The sequence below is a fragment of the Oryctolagus cuniculus genome, chromosome 4, assembly GCF_051225735.1.
Source record: "Oryctolagus cuniculus isolate XC-2025 breed Fujian yellow rabbit chromosome 4, ASM5122573v1, whole genome shotgun sequence".
Classification (NCBI taxonomy): domain Eukaryota; kingdom Metazoa; phylum Chordata; class Mammalia; order Lagomorpha; family Leporidae; genus Oryctolagus; species Oryctolagus cuniculus.
The window spans coordinates 135,570,117-135,587,148 of NC_142870.1; positions in this window are offsets into that span (position 1 = coordinate 135,570,117).

Below are 17,032 nucleotides of genomic sequence, written 5' to 3' on the forward strand. Positions count from 1 at the left end.
GTGCAGTATTTCAGCACATGTAAAAATCCCAACAGGAAATTTGTCTGCCAATTTTCTCATCTTTCTAAATCATGCTTTAAAATTTTTGCTCAATGCCTTACACAAATTAAAATTATAAAAATTACATGATTTTTTCAGGAATTTTTTTAAACCTCTGTGTTCTGATACAATGACAATTTGTAAAAGGAGGGAGTGTGATATTCTGAAATAAGAGAAGTTACATTTCCATTTAGCACTGTTGAAGTGACTTGTTTTCTAATATACTTTTTAAACTGCTATTCTATTTTCAATATGGAATATGTGCCTGAATTAATAATGAGGTTGGTATAGAAACAGTTTGATCGATTACAACTGGAAAAGCAATTTATTTGGAATAACGTAACTGACATAATCTTACAAGAGCTGTTCCTTAGGACCTTACTGAAAAATAATGTTATTTGAAAATCTTTATTTTTTTTTGCCTTTGTAATTGTCACATGACTGGTAAGTGCAATCATGGGGGCAAGACTCCAGTGGCACAACAATTGGGGTGATTCAGACACAGGACGTTATCTCTTCTGGCTTTATGAAGATTAATTGTATTTGGTCCTGCTGTAGCTGTTGAAGGGAGGTGCCCTAAGGTGGTTCTGATTCATACCAGTTCCTGCATATTCTGATGTTAATCACACATCCTTCTTGATCACCCTTAGCATCCATTGGGTCACCTTGTGCCCTGGCTGCTGGACTGAATGGAGGGGGATCCTCAACTAACTCTATAGTGGTATCATTAATTTTCATACTATGCCACAACACTTTCCTCATTGCTCTTCTTTTTTTTTATTTTATTTTTGACAGGCAGAGTGGACAGTGAGAGAGAGACAGAGAGAAAGGTCTTCCTTTTGCCGTTGGTTCACTGCGCTGATCCGATGGCAGGAGCCAGGTGCTTCTCCTGGTCTCCCATGGGGTGCAGGGCCCAATTACTTGGGCCATCCTCCACTGCACTCCCGGGCCATAGCAGAGAGCTGGCCTGGAAGAGGGGCAACCGGGACTAGAACCCGGTGCCAGTGTGCCAGTGCCGCAAGGCGGAGGATTAGCCTATTGAGCCACGGCGCCAGCCTCTTATTGTTCTTCTAAGAGCTAAGAGGAGAGAGAATAAAAATAAAATGTATGTAGTCTCACACTGGCTTTGTAGCGCAGTGGGTTAAACTCTGCCTTTGACACTGGCATCCCATATGAGCAGCAGTTTAAGTCCTGGGTGTTCCTCTTCCAGTCTAGCTACCTGCCATTGTGCTTGGGAAGGCAGTGGAAGATAGCCTGAGTACATGGGCCCTTGTCATCCATGTGGGAGATCTGGATGGAGTTCCAGGTTCCTGGTTTTGACCTGGCCCATGCCCTGCCATTGTGGCCATTTGGGGAGTGAGCCAGTGGATGATCTCTTTCTCTGTCTCTCCCTCCCTCTTTCTGTCTTTGTAAATCTGCCTTCCAAATAAAATAAATCTTAAAAAAAAATGTTAACATTGACATGATTTTGTGCTTGGGACATGAAGTTTCCAAAGACTTTCCTCAATGAGCCGTGCCTCTAGAGCTTATATCCTTGTATATTCATCTCACAGCCTCGCCGTGTTGAATCCAGGTGAATCTTCTGTGACTAATAGAATGAAATAATGACTGAAAAACGTCCAAATAAAGTTATGAGAAGCCTGTGGCTTTGATTTTGTGGAATGTCTGAAGCCACTCCCTCTAAAATCCAGGTGCCGCGCTAGGGAAAGCCTGTGCCACAGGGCAGGGCAATTAGCAAGTCCTCAGATAGAACAGCTCAGCTCCCTGTGCAGATTTCACCATGCACAAGAATGATTTAGGCATCAGTCCTAGCGAAGCCTCAGATTAAAATGCGCCCTGTCAACATCTGCCTATAACCACGTGAGACTCCAGGAAAACCATCCGTGTGGTCTCAGTCAATCCACTGAGCTATGCGAGAATGATGACTTACTGTTTCAAGTCATTTAAGTTTGTACATGGTTTGTTACAAAGTTATAGATAACAGAAGCGGGAATAGTTGCCTATAGTGCATTTCTCCTAGACTGTCCTCTGAGCAAGGGAGTGGGTTGTTCACTTACCTTTTGTTCTCAGCCATGACTTCTGAGGGCAAGAACTGATTTTTACTCAGTCCTCACTTCTGGAGCCTTGCAGACAGTCTGCCACACAGTAGGCTCTTGCCTAATGATGGGTAGTTGGGAGTTTGTTTTATGTCTGACATTTTATTATATTTGAATCAAAACGATCTCTGGGGAGGGGGGAGAGGAGAAACTAATTTAACATGTAGACAAAAGTAGAAATATGTCTATGTTTACTTTAGATATAATGTATGAAGTGAAGGCTTGGGAAAGATTGTGTGGTTTGTTCCCAAACAAAGCTATGTGGGGGGCCTTGATTTGGGAAAAGTGATAGACTAGTACATTATGAAGAAGGAACTGCTCACTGTGGTCCTCGGCGTTCTGGGCCAAAGCATGGGACAGGGAGTGATCAGGTTAGTCGTAAGGTCTTAGTAACTACACATACTAGACTTTCAACAGTTATTTGGAGTTGAATGAATTTGGTTTTACACATCTTTTTAAAAAAGGTTTATTTGAAAGATACACGTGGATAGATGGATAGAGATCTTCCATCTGCTTGTTCACTTCCCATATGGCTTTAACAGTTGGGGCTGGGCAGGGAGGGACAAAGCCAGGAGGCCGGAACCCAATCCAGTCATCCAGGTGGGTGATAAGGTTCCCAGTAGCATCACCTGATGCCTAGCAGGGTACGTATTAGAAGGAGACTGGATGGCCGGCGCCATGGCTTTCTTGGCTAATCCTCCGCCTGTGGTGCTGGCACCCCGGGTTCTAGTCCCGATTGGGGTGCCAGATTCTGTCCCGGTTGCTCCTCTTCCAGTCCAGCTCTCTGCTGTGGCCCGGGAGTGCAGTGGAGGATGGCCCAGGTGCTTGGGCCCCTCACCTGCATGGGAGACCAGGAGGAAGCACCTGGCTCCCGGCTTCAAATCGGTGCAGTGCACCGGCCGTAGTGGCAATTTGGGGGGGAGAACCAATGGAAGGAAGACCTTTCTCTCTGTCTCTCTCTCTCACTGTCTAACTCTGCCTGTCAAAAAAAAAAAGGAGACTGGAATTGGGAATGGAGCCTGGACTGAACCCCAGGCACTCCAATATGTAACGCAGGCCTTCAAATCAGAGTTTTAACCATTGCACCAAGAGCCCAGCTGAGTGCTTTTAAAAGCATTATGTTTATACTAAAAAATCCATACTAACTTTAGGCTGAAAAATAGACCTAAATTAGTCTGCAAGTGAAGAGAGTGGGTTTTCAAATGACAGGGAGAGTGTAGTCTTGATGTTTGGTTGTCCTGAAACTACTGTTGTTAGCTTGGTTACAGATTGCATTGCTACCCCATGTGGCCTTTTTGTTTTGACCAAACATCACTTTAACTACATTTACTCTGGTCTTAGTAATGTAATAGTAATAAAAATAAAGCTTTATAATTTTTAAAGTAATCAGCCTACATAAATCTGTTCCATAATTAATTACTTAAAAGAATTGGATGGGATTGGTGTCAGAAAAATAGAACTTAGAAACTTTTTGTCTGCTTGTAAATGGTAGTTTGAAGGAAAAACAGACTCGGGAAGTAATGTTTTTAAATAAACATTGAGGTATTTTCAAGTTTTTTAAATTGGTGAATGAATTGGTGAATCTAACATATTAAAAAAGTAACAAATGTGAGTTAAGTGTGCAAAGTACTAAGGAAGACTTGAGAAAGGTGAACGAATTAAGTGGATATAAATCCACATCTAACTTGCCACTGGTTAGAAGACTTGTATCTACTAGCCAGGGACAGTTGTTTGGTGTTAAGATGTCAGGCCTGGAGCCGGCGCCCCGGCTCACTAGGCTAATCCTCTGCCTACGGCGCCAGCACACCGGTTCTAGTTCCGGTCGGGGCGCCAGATTCTGTCCCGGTTGCCCCTCTTCCAGGCCAGCTCTCTGCTGTGGCCCGGGAAGGCAGTGGAGGATGGCCCAAGTGCTTGGGCCCTGCACCCCATAGGAGACCAGGATAAGCACCTGGCTCCTACCTTTGGATCAGCGCGGTGTGCCAGCCGCAGCGGCCATTGGGGGTAAACCAACGGTAAAGGAAGACCTTTCTCTCTGTCTCTCTCTCACTGTCCACTCTGCCTGTGGGGTAAAAAAAAAAAAAAAAAAAAATGTCAGGCCTGGGGCCAGTACTGTGGTGTAATGGGTAAAGCCATAGCCTGAGACGCTGGCATTCTATAAGGGCGCCAGTTCTAGTCCCTGCTACTCTCCTTTCAATCCAGCTTGCTGCTAATGGCCTGGGAAAGCAGTGGAAGATGGCCTAAGTGCTTGGGCCCCTGCACCCATATGGGAGATCCCAAGCAAGCTCCTGACTCCTGGCTTTGGCCTGACCCAGCCCTGGCTGTTGCAGCCATTTGGGGACTGAACCACTTTTTTTTTTTTTTTTTTTTTTTTGACAGGCAGAGTGGACAGTGAGAGAGAGAGACAGAGAGAAAGGTCTTCCTTTGCCGTTGGTTCACCCTCCAACGGCCGGCGCGGCCGGCGCGCTGCGGCTGGCGCACCCAGCTGATTTGAAGCCAGGAGCCAGGTGCTTCTCCTGGTCTTCCATGGGGTGCAGGGCCCAAGCACTTGGGCCATCCTCCACTGCCTTCCCGGGCCACAGCAGAGAGCTGGCCTGGAAGAGGGGCAACCGGGACAGAATCTGGCGCCCCGACCGGGACTAGAACCCGGTGCCAGTGTGCCAGCGCCGCAAGGCGGAGGATTAGCCTATTGAGCCACGGCACTGGCCCTGAACCACTTCTGTCTTTGTCTCTGCTTTTCCTTCTCTGTAACTCTGACTTTCAAATAAATAAATAAATATTTAGCAAAAAATGTTAGCGGGTAGGTTAAAAAAAAAGATGTCAGGCTTCACCCAATGCTGACTATTGCAGCCATCTGGGAAGTGAACCAGTGAATGCAAGATCTCTGTTTCTCTTCTTCTGTCTCTCTCTCTCTCTCTCTGTATCTGTAGCTCTGAGTTTCAAATAAATAAGCAAACTTTTTAAAACAGACTTAAAAGATTTCATATTATTACATTGTTTTTGGACAGTATGGTATTTGCCATGTATTTCAAATAGTTTCATCCTCCAACAGACTCTACTGCAAATATTTAGCTATAGATTATAGTATGTTTTAAGGCCTAAAATGACAACAGAACAAGAATTACCAAACATGTACTTGTCTGTGTGGCTGCCCTCTGCTCGTAGCCCTGAATCTTACTCTTCACTGTAGCTTTCTCTTGGGGCAGTAGATGGACTGCTCACTGCATACACATGTGCTCTCTAGAGTCGCTTGCCACTTACAGTTCATGGGGTCATACTGTTGCTTTTGGCCAGTGTCCAATGGACAGAAATGATGTGGCTTGCTCCCAAAGTTGAGCATTAGAGCTCTTATTTACTTATTTATGTATTAAGATGAAGAGAGAGAAGAGGAAAGACAGAACAACCTTCCATCTTGAGATTTATTTCCCAAATGCCCACATCAGCTAGGACTGAGCCAGACTGACGCTGGGAGCCAGTTTCTCAGTTCAGGTCTTCCTTCTTGGTGGCAGGGACCCAAATACTTGAGCTATTACTTGCTGCCTCCCAGCATGCTCACAAGCAGAAAGCTGGAATCTGGAGCTGAGCCAGGACTTGAACCCAGATACTCCAATATGGGATGTGGGTGTTCCAAGCAGTATCTTAACCACTGTGCCAAACATCTGTCTTCAAGAATCCATGTCAGAGACTTTGAAGTATATATGCTTGGACTGAGATGCCTGGAATCAGTTTGAGGGGAGTTGTCCTGAAGAGTTGCCAGGCCACAACAGCTTTATGTGAGAGAGATATTTCTCTCAGTTTATATGTTAAGCCACTGAAATTTCTAAGTCTGCAAGACACCTAACTTTAACCTAATACAAAAACACAAGTATGAGGAAAGATAAGAGGATACTTTCAAAAGTTGTGGAAAACGGGAATTGAATTTATTTTGGTGCAGAACTGTTTTTGATATCCATTTCCACATACTAATGAAAATAAATTGCAACAAAGTAAACAGATTATTATTTTTATTTGAGAGGTGAGGGTGGGGGAAGAAACAGACAGGGAGAGAGAGTGAATTGCTATCTGCTGGTTCTGAGATCAGCAGGCTAAAGCTGGGGTCTGAGAACTAATTAGTCTCCCACATGGGTGGGCAGACTGATGCCTCACAGGGTGCACATTAGCAGGAAATCAACCGGGAGCCAGAGCTGGACATCAAACCCAAACTTGGATGTGGGACCTGGGTGCCCTAAAACCAACAGCTTACCCATTGGACCAAGAGCCTACCTTAAAACCCATAGTTTTAATTCTATTTATCCATGAAATTTTTGAAGTACTCCCATAATACTTTATTTGGAAAAGGTAGTTTTCAGTTTGTGTTTATTTTCTTTTTATTTTATTTTATTTTTATTTTTTGACAGGCAGAGTGGACAGTGAGAGAGAGAGAGACAGAGAGAAAGGTCTTCCTTTGCCGTTGGTTCACCCTCCAATGGCCGCCGCGGCTGGCGCACCACACTGATCCAATGGCAGGAGCCAGGTACTTATCCTGGTCTCCCATGGGGTGCAGGGCCCAAGCACTTGGGCCATCCTCCACTGCACTCCCAGGCCACAGCAGAGAGCTGGCCTGGAAGAGGGGCAACTGGGACAGAATCTGGCACCCCGACCGGGACTAGAACCTGGTGTGCCGGCGCCGCAAGGCGGAGGATTAGCCTAGTGAGCTGCGGCGCCGGCCAGTTTGTGTTTATTTTCAAATAAGAATTATCAGAGTGTTGTGATTTAATTTGTGGCAATTAATAGTAGGATCCAAGGATAGATATTCCAAGCTATTTCTTCTTATCCCCACTATAAACAAATTGCTGTTCAAACTTTCGTGGTTATTAGGCATTCAGACTCACTTGAAGACTTCATTGAGGGGCCCAGTGTTGTACTGCAGTGTGTCAAGCCACCACTTGTGATGTGGGCATCCTAGGATGGAGCTCCAGTTCAGGTCTGGGCTGCTGCATTTTTGATTCAGCTCCCTGCTGCTGTGCCAGGGAAGGCAGCAGAAGATGGCCCAAAAGCTGGGGCCCCTGCCGCCCATGTGGGAGACCCATATGAAGTTTCTGGATCCTGGCTTTTGTGGCCATTTGGGGAGTGAACCCGTGGATCAAAGGTTTTCTCTTGCGCTCTTTCTCTCTCTCTCCTTCTCCTTTTGTCTGTCAACCTGCCTGTCGAATAAAAACATATACAAATAAATATTTTATAAAGTAAACTTCAGTTAGTGACTGTTTATTAAGTATCAGTTACATGCCCATCAGTGCATATGAAATTATGAATGTGGCCTAAACATCATTGCAATCCACTACAGGCAATTCAATCCATTCTGATACAGAATTGCAAAGTGCTTTCAAACTATGTGGAAGTGTTTTTGCAGTTTATACTTCAAATTCATATTTGTGCCCATGGGAATGATATGAAGAAAATACATTTTGATGTTGGTTTATTAGGTATTCATCCACAGTAATCACAAGCGTTCCTCTACGGCATTGTCGTTCTTCACTGGTTGTCGTATGACCACCTTTGGAAGCTCCTGCCCTTGAAGGTGGCATGCTGGACTCCGTGTTAATGTCTGTTGAGGCACACTCTTCTCCCCTTGGAATCATTTGCCTGTATGAACATGGAAACGTGACGGGCAGATCTGAATTCAATATGCTATATCTATGTATAGAAACGAAGAGAAGAGTTATTCATCTTTCACATTTTGTTAACACAGTTTAGTATCCAATTACTTTTGGTGGGGCGTCGCAACTGTTCTTACATTATGGTACTAGCAGTGTGTAGTCAGGTAAAATTGTGTTTTCCTTCACATTATAAGCTGTTGTGCCCTGACTTGTTCTCTTGCTTTTGTTAAGTCAACTGTAGAATGCTATTAAATTAAATTAGGGGCTGGCGTCCTGCCACAGCGGGTTAAAGCCCTGGCCTGCAGTGCCGGCATCCCATTTGGGCGCTGCTTTGAGTCCCAGCTGCTTCACTTCTAATCCAGCTCCCTGCTCATGCGCTTGGGAAATCAGCGGAGTATGGCCCATGTTGTTGGGCCCCTGCACCCATGTCAGGGACCCGGAAGAAACTCCTGGCTCCTGGCTTCAGATCAGCTCAGCTCTGGCCATTGCGACCACTTAAGGAGTGAGCTAGTGGATGGAAGACTCTCTCTCTCTCTCTCTCTCTGCCTCTCTTCTCTGTGTAACTCTTTCAAATAAATAAAATTTAAAAAATTAGACTTTATTTTTATTGGTTTAAAATTACGATTTTAGTGTCTTGGAATCTTTGTGAAAGCTGATTCTTTCTTTCAACAGAATTTTACATTTTTCTCTAAGCTCACGTCACCCAAAAAGATGGGTAAGCCAATAACTACATCTTGGTAATTTATGAAACTGTTCAGAAAGACGAAGCGAGATTGGAATTGCTTCCTGTATTCTTCTAAACTTTCGATTTAGAGTGCTGATTATGACTAAGTTTTTTTTGTGTGTGTGTGTGTGTGTGTGTGTGATGGTGAAAGTGTCATTTCAAACCAATTTATTTTTATGAGAAAGAGCTTTCTAACAAGCAGTGTAGCCAGCATACAGTCACAATGCTGAAGCACATTGACTAAGCATAAGCACAGGTGAAGGATGGGATGATGCGCTGTTGAAACTAGCAAGTAGAGTGCAGCACGGTAGGAGTAGAGTCTAGTTCCCACAGTGGGGATATCCTCCCCCTAAAGGAATACACTTATTTGCAGTTAAATGAAAATAAAATACTGAGCCTTGAAGTCTTCGAAAGTTAACTTAGAATTAAGAGTTTAGTGACTCTTAGCCATGCCCTTCTATTAGAATCACCTGGTAGGGGCTGGTATTGTGGCATAGTGGGTAGAGTCGGCATCCGTGATGCTTGCCTCCATGTGGCCCCAGTTCAAATCCCAGCTGCTCCACTGCTGATCCTGCTCCCTGCTAATGGTCTGGGAAAGCAGTAGAGAATGGCTCAAGTGTTTAGTCCCCTGCCACCTGTGTGAGAGACTTGGAGGAAGCTCCAATTTCATGATTTCATCCTAGCCCAGTGCTGGCTGTTGCAGGCATCTGGAGAGTGAACCAGTGGATGGATGATCTCTCTCTGCTCTCTCTTTCTCTCTGCTCTCTCTCTCTTTCTGACTTTTAAATAAGTGAATACATTTTTTTAAGAATTAGCTGTGAAAAATTTTATAGCATTTAATACTGTGAATTCTAACCTGGACCTATTAAATTCCATTCTTTGGCGATACCACAGGGCCATCAGCTATTGAAAAACTACCCAAATGCTTGCTTGCTTGCTTTCTTTTTTTTCTTTTTTTTTTTGACAGGCAGAGTGGATAGTGAGAGAGAGAGACAGAGAGAAAGGTCTTCCTTTGCCGTTGGTTCACCCTCCAATGGCCGTCATGGCTGGTGCGCTGCGCCAGCGCACCACACTGATCCGAAGGCAGGAGCCAGGTGCTTCTCCTGGTCTCCTATGGGGTGCAGGGCCCAAGCACTTGGGCCATCCTCCACTGCCTTCCCAGGCCACAGCAGAGAGCTGAACTGGAAGAGGGGCAACCGGGAAAGAATCCGGTGCCCTGACCGGGACTAGAACCTGGTGTGCCGGCGCCGCTAGGTGGAGGATTAGCCTATTGAGCCGTGGCGCTGGCCCCCAAATGCTTCTAATATGCAGTAAAGCTTGGCAGGATCTGACCTAACTTAACTCTCAAAGGTCCATGATTACTTCTATTACTGCATAATACTCCTTGCCTACACTGAGCTTACTGTTTGAGAGTTTCCAGCTAATTAGTTGATCATGCTAAAGGAAAAATATCTGATCCGTCAGTTGCTAAATAACAATCAAAGTGAAATGTATATTTCTATTTTGAAAGAGAAAACAAAGCAGAACAAATAAAAACCCCATCCACTTCTCCCTGAAGGTATGCTGCTTCCAGAGACTTGACCAGTGCTGAGGACGTCATGTTAGATCTAGTGAAATCACACAAGAGAAAACCAGCTTTCCCATAACAACCTTGATTCCACCAAATAATCCGAGTTCCTTCAGGCATGGACTTTTTCTGTTTTAGTTCCAAAAACTCCAGTTTGATAAACTTCATGAAGCTTAAAGATATTCTCTTACAATATTAGTACAATGAGAAAGAAGATGTCATTTCATTTGGTTCCACCTCTTTGCCATGTCTATGGACCCTGCCTGGACATTTTGTAGACTGTTCATCTGTGGTTGAAAAGCTCTTGTTATCAGAATGCATTTCAGTGTATCAAGCAGATATCTGTTGCCCTGCTAACTTCTTCCCATTCACTTTAATTCTGCCTCCTGGAGAAACCCAGAGTAAGTTTCTCTATGTTAGCAATAGATCGTGATTTTCCTAAGTCTGTGCCTTAAGGTAAACATTTCAGGATTCCACAATCATATCATCAGTTTGTCCCTTGTGATTCCCTGCTTCTATCTCCTTTTCAACCTCACAGTTCAAAGTGACTAGCCTAGAATTGAAGATAGAACCATTTGGCCCTGATTATCTCCTTGGATATCACCACACTTCTGGAAATGAAGCCTATGATTTTATCTTCTTTTTTCTGGAACACACCACATTGACTTAAAAGATAAGTGGTTCTCAACAAAATACTAGAAAACAATCTAACAGCACATTAAAAATATTGTTCACCCTGATTAAGTGGGATTCATTCTAAGTGTGCAAGGATTATTCAACATACATAAATCAATAAACGTGATATACTACATCACCAGAATGAAGGACGAAAGCCATTTGATCATCTTGATAGATACTGAAAGCACATATGGTCAAATTCAACATTGCTTCATGATAAAAATTCTGAACAAATTTAGGGTAGAAAGAATCTACTTCAACACAACAAAGGCCACAAATAAGCTCCACAGCTAACATCCTGCAGAATCGGAGAAAGGTACTGGCTTTCTCTCCAAGATCTGGAGCAAAGCAAGAATGCCCACTTTCACCACTTTTTTCTTCAATGTAGAATTGAAAATCCAAGCAAGAGGAATCAGGCAAGAGAAAGAAATAAAGCACATCCAAATTGCAACGGAAGGAGTAAAACTGTCATTGTTTGCAGATGACACAATCTGAATATAGAAAACCCCAAAGACCACCAAAAAGAACCTATTAAAAATAATAAATAAATACAAAAAAGTTGCAGTATAGCAAATCAACGTGCAAGAATTAGTAGCATTGCTTAAAATAATAGCAACTTATCTGAAAAACAAATCAATGAGGCAAGTCCATTTATAATGGACAGAGAACACACAAACACATACACACACACAATATCTAGGAATAAATTTAATCAAAAAGGTGAATGTTCTCTACAATGAGAAATACAAAATATTGACAGAAACAATAGAAGTGGGCATAAATAAATGTACAGTCATATCAGGTTCATGAATTAGAAGAATCAATGTTGTTAAAATTACCATACTAAAAAAAAATTACCATACTACTCAAAGCAATGCACAGATTCAATGTTATCAAACATCAATGACATTCTTTGCAGAAATAAAAAAATTAATCATTAAATTCATATGGAGAGGCAAAAAAAAAAAAAAAAACAACCCTGGTTAGGCAAAAAAATCTTGAGCAAGAGCATAACACCCTAAAACAAAAGACAAAGAAAGAGGCATTATGGTGCCACATTTCAAAATATACTGCAAAGTTATAGAAATTAAAACAGCATAGTATTGGCATAAAAACAGATAGGCCAGTGCCGTGGCTCACTAGGCTAATCCTCTGCTGGCAGTGCCAGCACACTGGGTTCTAGTCCAGGTTTGGGTGCCGGTTCTGTCCTGGTTGCTCCTTTCCAGTCCAGCTCTCTGCTGTGGCCCGGGAGTGCAGTGGAGGATGGCCCAAGTGCTTGGGCCCTGTACCTGCATAGCGAGGACAGGAGGAAGCACCTGGTTCCTGGCTTTGGATCGGCGCAGTGGGCCAGCTGTAGCGGCCATTTGGGGGGTGAACCAACGGAAGGAAGTCCTTTCTCTCTGTCTCTCTCTTTCACTGTCTAACTCTGCCTGTCAAGGAAAAAAAAAAAACCAGACATAGTGAAGGCATCTGGCATAGTAGTTAAGATGCTGCTTAGGATGCCCACATCTCATGTCTACGTGCCTTGGTTTGAAGTCTTGGCTCTGCTCTTAATTTCAACTTCCTATTAATGCACAACCTAGGAAGAAACAGGTGATGGCTCAAGTAGTTGGGTCCTTGAGGTTGATTTACAAGTTCCTGGCTTCATCCTGGCCCAATCCCAGCTATTGCAGGTATGTGTGAAGTGAACCAGCAGATGAGAGTCAGTCTCTCTCTCTCTCTCTCTCTCTGTCTCAGTAAATTTTTTAAAATGATATGGAATATTGGAAAAGAATGGAAAATCTAGGTGTGAACTTGAAACTGACACTATTAGAGGAAAACATAGGGGAAATATTTCAACTTAGAACATAGAAATAGGAAAGGATTTTTTGTTTGTTTCTTTAGATAAGGTCCCAAAAGCACAGGAAACAAAAGTAAAAACAGACACAGCAAAGTAAACAATAGAGTGTAGAGGTAACCTGTGGAATGGGAGAAACTATTTGCAAAATATATAGGTCTGAAAAGGTTTCAATATCCAGAATATAGAAGGATCTCAAGTCAATGGTAAAAAATAGAATAGCTGAAATAAAATGGGTAATAAATCTAAATAGACATTCTCATAGGAAGACACACAAATGGCCGATGGATATACAGAGATACTCAAACTCATTAATCATCAGGAAAATATAAATCAAAACTGCAATGAAATGTCCCCCGATTCTTGTTAAAATGACTGTTTCCACAAAGAAAAAATAATAGGTACCAGCTAGGATTTAGAGGAAAAAGAAACACTTAATGCAGTATTAGTGGAAATGTAAACTAATAGAACCTTAGTGGGAGAAGCCTCTGGGTTCCTCAGAATATTAAAACTAGAACTACCTCGTGATCCAGTAATCCAACTATTGGCTCTATATTTCCAAGGTAATTAAATCACTCTGTTGAAGAGATTCCCATGCGTTTATTGTAGCACCATTCACAATAGCCAAGAGATAGAAACAACCTAAGTGCCCATTAACTGATATATGGAAAATAGAAAATATGGTACACATACACAGTGAAATGCCATGATAGTTGATTCTCATTTTATTGAAAACATGGAGTTTTAGGCCATAATTGAAATAAAATACTTTTAATTCTTTTGGCTTTTGATATCTTTCAGCTGTTAAAATAAGTGTTGTTTTAGCAAGTTTGGCAGAAAACTTTGTCACATCTAAAATTAATCACTGTATTGCATAAGAATTAATTAGAACAACTGCAACGATTTAAAGTTCAGTCCCTGGGTCATTTGGCAAAGTCGTCTTCTTTTTTTTCAAAGTTGTTAACATTGCCTTAGTATTACTGCCTAGGGAATAGAGTTTTATAAAAATCACTGTTAATAGCCCTTTGCTTAAAAAGCAAAGAGCAACCCCCATGTAGTATTCCCCATTATTATTAGAATGTTGAGTTCACTGTTGATGATGACCATGATGTACAATTTTTATTGACATATAATAATTGTATGTATTTATTGAGTAAACAGTGACAATTCATTATGTGTATAAAATGTGTGACGATCAAATCATGGTAATTAGTACTTTTCATATCCTTAAGCAGTTATCCTTTCTTTGTGTTTGGAATCTTCAAATTCCTTCTTCTAGTTCTTTTTAAAATATATAATAAATTGCTATGAGCTATAGTAACCTTACTGTGCTGTATACCACTAGAACTTAATCATCCTGTAACATTTATTTTGGTCCTCATAGTCCAAGCTCCTTCTATCCCCTTTTGCCTATGCTTTCTAAGCTCTGTTTACTCACTATGTTACTTTCTTCTTCCATGAAATCGGTATTTTAGCTTACATATGAGTTGGGATACATGGTTTGTCTTTCTGTGCCTGCCTTATGTCAACTTATACAATGATCTCCAGTTCCATATATGTGGTTGCAAATGATAGGATTTTTTTCATTGTATGGTTTAATAATATTACATTACATTGTGTTTTTATCATACTTCATCCATTCATCCACTGATGGACAGCTGAGCTGATTCTATATTTTGCCTCTTTTGAGCAGTGCCGCAATTAACAGGAGAGTTCAGACACCTCTTTGATACACTGATTTCATTTTCTTTGATTATATACTCCATAGTGAGATAGCTGAGTCACGTGATACTTTTATTTTTAGGTTGTTAAGTAAACTTCTTACTGTTTTCCATAATAGCTGTACTAATTTACATTCCCACCAACAGTGAAGAAAGTTGCCATATCTATGCCAGCATTTGTTGTTTTTTGTCTTTTGACTAAGGCCATTTTAACTGGGGTGAGATGAGATCTCATTATGCTTTGATTTGGATTTCCCTGATGGTTAGGGATGCTGAGCATTTGTTATATCCTTGTTTGGCCCCTTGGATATTTTTTGATAACAGTCTATTCAGAGCAGTTCGCCATTTTAAAATTGTATTAGAGGGATCACTTCAAGACATCAATTTAGGTAATGTTATTTTGGGTGTGACCTCAAAAACACAGGAACCTAAAGCACAAATAGACACATGTGATTATATAAAACTGAGAAACTTCTATATAGCAAACAATAAACAGTGAAAAGACTACCTGTATGATGGGAAAAATATTTGCCAATTATTCATCCAGCAAAGGATACATATCCAAAATATACAAGGAACTCAGGAAACTCCACAGCATGATGTCCAGCTTTGAAGACACTAGTTCATGGATAAAATTATTCAATTCATAGCATCTGTCATACCCACTTAAGATGAATTAGATTGTCCAAAGGGATAATGTTAATACTATGAAACAGGAGTTAAGAAAGGACAGAAAACATGTAGAGCAAGCAGTGAGAGAGGCTTGTTGTAATTGCATACAAAACTTATCATTAAGCTCTCTTGACAGCCAACCCAAAAGTAACACTGTGGTTATCTACAGAGAGAACTCTTTACTTGCTGCCAAGCTATTCCTCTCTCCCTGTCTATCCATCATCTTTTTCTAGATCTGTATACAGTAGTCCTTTACTTATAGATTTAGTCTTGCTTTCGACTCTGAGTTCTAATTCTGTCTGTGCTTAAAGACCCAAGTAAGTTAAATATGGTGACAGCATGGATATTTGTTTTTATTTAACTTTGTCCCTTCATATCTGCCAACCAAGGTATATTTTGAACCTATAGGTAAGCCATACAGCCTACCTTCAACAACTGGGTTTGTTTTGTTCCTTTCAGCTGAACATTTTACTAGGAATCTTGATTCTCATGGCTGTCATCCTACTATGGGGGATACTATTATGGACTACAGTCAAGTATATGCTTCTTGAAGATAGCAGTTAACCTTTTCCACGTGCAAAAATAGAACATAATAAGCCACCTCCAATACACAGAGCCTTAAGATTCTAATAATTTAATCTCACAGGTTGAATAAACTTTGCTTAGTGAGATTCTTCTCTGCTATATAACTTTCATCTCTCTACTATTTATTTATGCATTAATTATGCACACACACATACACACACAGAGAAAGAGAAAGAGAAAGAGAGAGAGAGAGAGAGAGAGAGAGAGAGAGAATTTCTGCTGGTTCATCTCTAAAATGGCCATGAAGGCTGGAGCTGGGCCAGACTGAAGCCAGGAGCCGGGAGCTTCTTCCAAATCTCCCATGTGGGTACAGGGGTCCAAGCACCAGGGCCATACTCCACTGCCTTTCTAGACTCATTAGCAGGGAGCTGTACAGAAAGCAAAGGAGCTGAAACTGGAACTGGCATGCACATAGGATGCTGGCATTGCAGGTAGAGGCCCAACCCACTACACCACAATGCTGTTCCCTACCCCCAACCCCACCAGAAATGTTTTCTTCATGGCCGTACTAGAGGTAGAAGATGGCAAATGAGAACATACAAGGCTTCTTAGTGTCCAGGCTTTGAACTGGCAGATGACCACCTACACTTTATTCTTTTTCCTAGGCAAATCATAAGCTGAATCCAGATTAAAGAATGGAGAAATATACTTAGAACGTTTAGTAGGAGGAACAAAAAATATCATATGGCGGTAAGTTTTGAAGCAGCAAATGTTGTGGAAAGGCATAAAGTCTTTTAGTTACACTAAAAATTATGACTGCAAGTTCAGAGTTAATTAATGCATAACTAAATTAGTATTGTGACATATGTGCTAGTAAGGTGATTTTTTAATTTAGGAATCCATATCATTCAGGAGATGTTTGAAGGCCCTATCAGAAAAAGATTTGTCTTTTTTTCTAACATATTACATGAAAATCACATGATCTTGTGCAATCTATTTAAGCTTTTCTTTAAAAAAAACTTCATTTTGGGGTACAATTTTATAACTTTTAACAAACATATAGACTCATGTAAAAACCAACATAATCAGAATATACTACAGCCAAATAATATTAAACAATTCCTTTATGTTGCCCTTTTGTAGCTTAAGCTCCCTTCTATTCCTAACTGCTAGCAGCAACATCTTTTCTTCTTCCATAGATTTTTGCCTTTTTAAATATTGATGCATAGGGACCAGTGCTGTGGCATAGTGGGCTAAGCCTCCACCTGCAGTGCTAGCATCACATATGGAAGCTGGTTCTAGTCCCAGCTGCACCTCTTCTGATCCAGCTCTCTGCTATGGCCTGGGAAAGCAGCGGAGGATGACCTAAGTGTTTGGGCCCCTGCTAATACATGGGAGACCCAGAAGAAGCTCCTAGCTTCAGATTGGCCCAACTCTAGCCATCTCGATCATTTGGGGAGTAAACCAGCGGGTGGAAGACCTTTCTCTCTGTCTCTCTCTCTCCCCGTCTGTAACTCTACCTCTCAAATAAATAAATATA